Genomic DNA, 6,795 nt, shown 5'->3' with positions numbered 1-6,795 from the left:
CAGTTGATGTTTCTCATGAATGACTTGACCGAGCCTGTTCAAATTTTTGTGTGGCTAGAAGCCTATTAGCTATAAGTTTTGGACAAATCGGGGATAGGATATGTTTGCACACGCGCACATCATTTCTGTATCTCCGGAACGGCGTCACCGATTGTTTTTCAGTTTTGGTGGGTGGCTAGTGGCTACAGACTTAATAGCTGTAAGCTTTAGACAAGTTAGGGAATAGGGATGTGGCACACACATGTGGACTTGTGCACGAGCACACCTCTTCTCGCGCTTGCTCGCTGACATTGCCGAGCACGGATCTGAAAAAGACCACCCCGAGCAAGAACACCGCTGTCCGCGATAAGCGGCCTGACCATAAGTCAGCTCAAATGATAATCTGCATACGACCACATATATTGGACGAATAGCGTTACAACCCTAAGCCCGTGTAACCAAGCACAGATCAAAGATATATTTCAAGAAATGTGTATTGAAATGTGTATTTATAGTCCGCGCCGATGGAAGGCTCAAAGAATTGGCAAACGCTTCCGACACCCCGCCGCGGCATGCTCTACGGGGATCTCACTCCACTTGCTTCACGGTCGCGATGGCCGCCGCTGATGGCGGCACATCGGCCTTCACTCCACCAAACACTTTGGTTCTCAGAAACCAATTCAGATTGACCATGTTTTTAGGAGTTTTGATGTTAAAAATCCAAAAGGCGGCCTGCCACAGCAGGAATGCTTGGTCTGGTGGCGCCGATACCACCTCCTGGGCCTGGACGAATACCGCGTCTTCCCCGCCCAGCTCTCCATTCACGATTATGGGATGGAAAGTTTTGCGGGCCTCCGTTGGCTTCCGTCGTCTCTTGGAGAATGCCCTGCAGGTTCTCCCAGCTGATCCCCTGCAAAATGTTCATAACCAAATTATAGGTACACTTAACATTGCGTGGGAGAAGATGGAGGAGAAAGAATAGGAGAGAAGGAGGGAAAGAATAAAGGAGAGAAGGAGGGAAAGAGTAAAGGAGGGAGAGAGAGAGAGAGAGGAGAGGAGAGGAGAGGAGAGGAGGGGAGGGGAGGGGAGGGGAAGGAGGGAGTGAGGAAGGAAGCAAGGAAAGATGGAAGGAAGAAATGATGGAGGAGAGGTAGACAGATGTAACAAGACAAACAAGACAAGACATGGACCTGATGTGTTGGCGCAGGGCACTGATACTACATTTCGGCACATGATGTGAAAATAATGTATAATGCCTCAGACTCAGCAGTCTGGAAAATGTAGGTACAAATTACACATGTATCAGTACCTAAAGAAGTTTCTGCATTTAGATTAGAATGAATTGTTTTGAAAACATTAGAATAGACAATGCCTGTATCTTGAAAAAGGATTAGATTGGGCTGTGTCAGGACAAAACTGGGGATGAGTCATGTGAGCTCGCAAAGTTGTGCCAGGCAACTTCATGAGATCACACTGAAGGAGCTCCAGCGAATTATTTTCAGCATGCCCAGTTCGAGTGTGCAACATGTACACTGGACTGGATCATTGTAGTGTCTGAACGTGACGCACCAAACTCAACGTGACACACCAAACTGAATGTGACGCACCAGCGACAAAACAAAACACTACAACCATCTATTGCAAAAGCAATTTATACATACCTGCAGCTGTGTGTCCCTGCATCCTGGCCTGCTGTCTTGCATGAGCGCTGCACATAATACAAATGTAGCTGTAGTTAGTCCGCTTAATTCCAAAGAAGTTAATCATATCATTTTTTGATTGAAAATTCCTCAAGGTAGGACCGTAGGTACCATTATCACAAGCTTCCTGAACAATACTGTGGTGACGCCCACCGCTACAGCGAGGAGGTGGTGCTTTGATGAGCTGTGGAAAAACAGACACATTTGCAGTCACCACTTCTATTATTGTTCTATGAATCCATGACAAAGCCACTTAGAATGCAAGTATGAATAACCTAGCATAAGCCGAAGCTTAACTTTTTATTAAAAACTAAAAGATATATCCTATTGGTCCCTGCTTGCACAGATAATTGACAAGAATAAATGATATGGCCACACTACAAACTTTTGCACAACCTGCCAGGCCACAACATTTCTAGCTACTGTGGGCAGTTCAATGTGCCTCCCTAATCAACAATTGCCCCAAACAACAAACTATGCCTATTATTTACTTTAAGATAAACTATAACCTTGTAAATAGCAATACATTTTGTAAATAATTATAATATTATACCGCGGAAATCATGCGCCATGATAGCCTACAAAATCATCATAAATTCTATCGCGATATCTCAACATTTATACCGACGCACATGAACGTTAAGGCTATTCAAATATACAAACATGATCTAAATTATTTTAAAAAATGCTAATTTTACCTATAAGAATCAAATTACCAATAATTCGGCGCTAATTTCCAGCCTCACCCACACACCGACAACACGACAAATGGCGGCGTGCTAACAGGCGACGGCGCCTTTTGGAAGAAATGTTTATTACGACCAATTTAAGACGTGTGTAAAATGAATGTTCAATTATTTATTTTTAAATTGGAAACGTAAAAATGTGGATAAAAGAATAATATCCGCCTAAAAAGGGCTTTAAAAAATATCACTTTTCTGAAAAAGTTAGGCTAGCAGTTTATCTTTCGCCATATGAGCTAAAGTCCATATCCCACTGCTACCGGTCCATATCATTTCGGGAGAATAGAATATTGCGTTTCACCTGGTAAAAAATCGTGTCGAAATGGACATTATAACAATCGAAACGAAACACTTGAATAGTTCGGTGCACGAAAAGTAATCAAAATCTTGATTACAACTCCTTATATGGTCATGCCACGCCCCGTTTTCGTGACGTCATAATCATGAACTTGATTAATCAAGTTCTTGATTACCTCCCCGTAGTTTGCCCAACTGATGTCATATTTGCCCGGCGTAAAACTTGTCAAATCAGCCTATTGGTGAAATAAAGTATCCCTCGGCCTCTTGAGAAAAAAAAAATGCGTTTAAGGGCAACAGAGTTGTCCATGTATTAACTTACCTTGCTACTTTTACCTACATGTTTTATTTGCCTGGTATATTCAGAGACAATTTAATCATCTTGTCATAACAGCTCAGGCTTCGGCGTGGCGTAGCAGGTGTCCCCGTGTTTTTATCGGTCCGTGCCCGTGCTGCTATTGGCCTTTTTTGGCAGTGGAACATGGATGAAGTTGTGTCGTGGAGAGAAAAACATGGATTATCCTGTACCCCCAACGGCGAAATACTACGCAACCCTCACCGGTTGATCCGGTGATAACGTTTGCGCCCTGAACCATCACGACTCCTACTACGTTGTTCGGAGCTCATGCCAGTTATTCTCAGTCGCAGGGCCACAGCTAAGACCCATTTAACATGTTTCAGCTCATTCAGAGCAACATTACTTTTGTCCCTGGCTTCTCTAAAGGTCACCTTTTACGTCACTTCTCTCTGATGACGTCACACTTAGCACCTCCAGCGGTGATGACGTTTTGCCGTCCCGCGCACGGGCGGATGTCACGCACCGTGGTCCGGTCGGCTACCCTATGCTGTCATCTCCCCGCGCCCACGACCAGGGGAAACTGCGGCCTGCGCCGGTCACGGCGGGCTCTCGGGTGTCCGGGACACACCTGCGCGCGGCCATGCGCGATTAGATCACCCGGCGGTGCGCTCAGTCACAGAAACAATCATCACTTGAGACAATTGCCGGCGCCGCGGGGCGCGCTTCTCGCGTTCGTGACTCATCGTTGTTTCTAGCGACCGCCAATTGGGACTGAGCGTGGCCCTAATTGACGGTGGTCTGACTCAGATGCGCCGATGATTTTCATGTGATGCTAGTGCGCAGTTGTGAGGACACCGAGTGCAGTGTGTGCGCCGCCAGCTTTGTTTCGTTTCGTTTAGCTTGTTTGATGGCTAGTGAGTTGTGATAGTAAGTGCGATCTGCACTCGTAGGCCCTGTTCCTCCCGACTTTTACTGCTCTGTCGTAAGCTTTAATTTACGCTTGCAGCATTGTACGAAAGATAAAATTGAATAAAATATATTTGCTGTTTGAAGCAATGGGCTTGTTCAGCGCGTATCGTATTCCATTTTCAACAACGTCCTCGTTTTTTCCAGGATTCACCTGTCCTGCTTAGAATTCTTAACGCAGCAGAATAGCAGTCCCTCGATATCCCTTTGATCCCCTGCCACCGAACGGTAGCGGCTGGGCGTGTGAACGGTCGTGTCCCGCTCACGGCTACCCCTTTCTCCGGTATCCTGCAGGGCGGCGTCTCTGACGTTCTCCCTCGTGTGCTTCCGGCGCTGCGTTCATGACGGTCGGCTCTCGGGCAGCTGGCGGATCCTAGTGACGTCACAGCGCCGGTGCTGTGTTTGTTTTTGATGACGCGCTAAGTGGGCGCCGCGGCGCCGTTTCAGTGCGGACTTTGCTCGGCCACGTCACCGGCAGAGCGTACACCTGCCGGCCGGCCGGGGCGGAATCTCTGCCGGCTCGTGGCGGCGGCCGGCGCGCGCCCCTCTGTTGTGGTGACCTACCGGGAAATAGGAGCGTGTGGGCAGCGCGGGGCCGCTGGGGACGGAGGAGGACACCGGGGCACGGTACGCGGCTCTCACGGTGTAGCGGCGGCTGGGGCGTCATATCCGGCAGGCCGGCAGCGTGCCGCTGGACCCCGGCACAGCTGGACGGCCGCTTCACGGCTATCGTACGCTCCCATCGGACACTCAGTGAGCTGGCCGTGAACCAGTGACGCGCAGTGTCGCCAGCTGGGTATGAACGGGTTGTGAGGGAGTTCTGCTGAAATGGGCTTCCGGGTGTGCCTCACCAGGCTGGCTCATAACTGTGCAGAACGGTACTACCGTTCAGGTGCGCTCTTGTAACCATAAAGACGGACTTCAGAAGAGCTCACTTCTTTGACCTTGGCACGGTCCAGCCCGGGAGACTTTTAATAGCATGATCTGCGAATGTTGTGCTTGCGTTTTATTGGTTTTCTTATGTGACATTTGTTTCAAATATGGAAATTCCAGTATTGTGCCAGTAAATTTTCCGCTGACTCCATCGAACCGGTACAAATCTGATTATACCAATTGATGGTATCGAGCCATGCCTAGTAAGCGCCAGTGATTTCGTGATCATAACAGGCTTTGTATTATCAGGACACTGATTAGAACTCAGAACTTCGCCTCCGTTTTGGGTGTCCTGGAACTCCACTAAAAAGTATAACTGGTCTCGACAAAATTTAACGTTGTTTTACCCAGAAGATTGGCATAAGTGCGCATTACCTGAACATGCGCAGCATGCGCGAAGCTCTTGTTCATGAAACCAGGGAAAACAAAAAACAAAACCTGACGTCAAAGAGCTCTCACGCTAAATTCAGCTAATCTCCAGCACTGCTTAAATGGACCGCTGCTTTCCCTGTTCCACCTTCCAAGCTTGTAACGGTTTCACTATGCATGAGCTCGCAGAAAGCTGTCGTCACCCCGCGCTGTTTGGATGCACATCTCGACGGCAGTTTGAGCCGGCGATAATCCAGAGGTGTGACGCTCCTACACCGGCATAAACAGATATCCAAGATAGTGTCGTCGACTGCCGTCAGTCGCCGCACCGCTAAATTCGCGGCACGACGTATTGTATTTGTTTTTGGCGTGGACCGTCGCCGACCGGTGTGATAATCATAGGAGTGGCGCGCTGACGCCCCACCTGTCGTCCAGGTGTGCCGACCCGGACGATTTGTATTCCGATTATCTGGGATTATGATGCACGAGCGACAGTGGCTCTGAACGCCACCATCTGGCTGACGCTGATTAGTGTCGACAGGCCCGTCGGAAGTACCGTGCGCCACCGATATGGGACGTAAAACACGTGCCCATTGATTGGTGAATGTTTGATAGCGCAAGTCACGGCTAAAGAACTCAGATGTCAAGTGTTAAGTTTAGAAGTCGGAGAAAGTTGATTTTCTTTCGACGCTCTAAGTCGACTTCTTTCGGCAACTCTTAAGTATCAGTTGCCGCCAGTCTTTCATCGAATGCATTGCATTGGTCCTGAGCACTGAGTAAACGAAAATAATATAATGCATCAGATGGGATAAATCTGATCGTTCATTCTTAGCTTATGCTGCATACATTGGGCATATTTTCCATTGTATTTTTCCGCGGGTTCGCCTGCGTCGGTGACCCTCAGGCAATTCGTGAACCCTGATCAGATAAACCCTCGAGCACCGATAGGGCCCAAACCACCAAGGAAACCTCAGACCACCAAGCAGACCTCAGACCACCTAGGAACTCAGTTGGAGTGAGCCTCCCGAGTGCCTTCGAGCGGCCCTCTTGCTCCGCGAGTCGCCGGGCCAGTGTCCCGTCCGCCAGGTGGCCGGGGGCCGCTCCGGTTCCCAGGCGGTGGCCGGCCGCGCTCCGGATCGGATTGACTCTCCAGCAGGGGTCTCAGTGGCCTCTGACGTCAAGTCGGCGTCCGGTGTGTCTGCGCGGTGTCACGCGACGCCCAGGATCCCGGCGGGGCCCGCCACGCGATCCGACCCTCTCTCCGCCTCTCCGTGTCGCTCTCTCCCCGCGCCTCGTGCCGCAGAGAGCTGTGTCGGCTGGCTCAGCCGCCGGACACCGCGCGGTCGGAGAGCTCTCAGGCACGTGTCGGTCCGGCTGACAGGCCCCGGAGAGCTTTGTTAGTCTCTCCTCTGATTGTTTCTGTTAACTAACGGAGAGGAGTGATTTACGCGGTCACGTTTTAGTACGGCCCCATGTATCAGGAGAACACTGCGTGGGCTGGTAAGCTACG

The 6,795-nt window shown here is 49.6% G+C and overlaps 1 long non-coding RNA gene across 2 annotated transcripts; it reads right to left on the bottom strand.

The window, feature by feature from the left end:
- Positions 1-459: 459 nt before the first annotated feature.
- On the bottom strand, positions 460-2,919 carry LOC122388521. 2 transcript variants are annotated; one of them, XR_006257804.1, is made up of 3 exons: positions 2,396-2,903; positions 1,641-1,863; positions 460-889 (listed from the first exon to the last, which is right to left on the bottom strand). It is a non-coding gene; the product is annotated as an uncharacterized LOC122388521 (long non-coding RNA). The 2 variants fall into 2 exon arrangements; XR_006257805.1 differs by having other exon boundaries at positions 1,641-2,919.
- Between the last annotated feature and the right edge of the window lie 3,876 nt (positions 2,920-6,795).

The sequence above is a fragment of the Amphibalanus amphitrite genome, unplaced genomic scaffold (genome assembly GCF_019059575.1).
Source record: "Amphibalanus amphitrite isolate SeventyFive unplaced genomic scaffold, NRLGWU_Aamphi_draft 000325F_arrow, whole genome shotgun sequence".
Taxonomy (NCBI): Eukaryota; Metazoa; Arthropoda; class Thecostraca; order Balanomorpha; family Balanidae; genus Amphibalanus; species Amphibalanus amphitrite.
This window is presented reverse-complemented; position numbering and strand designations above follow the sequence as displayed.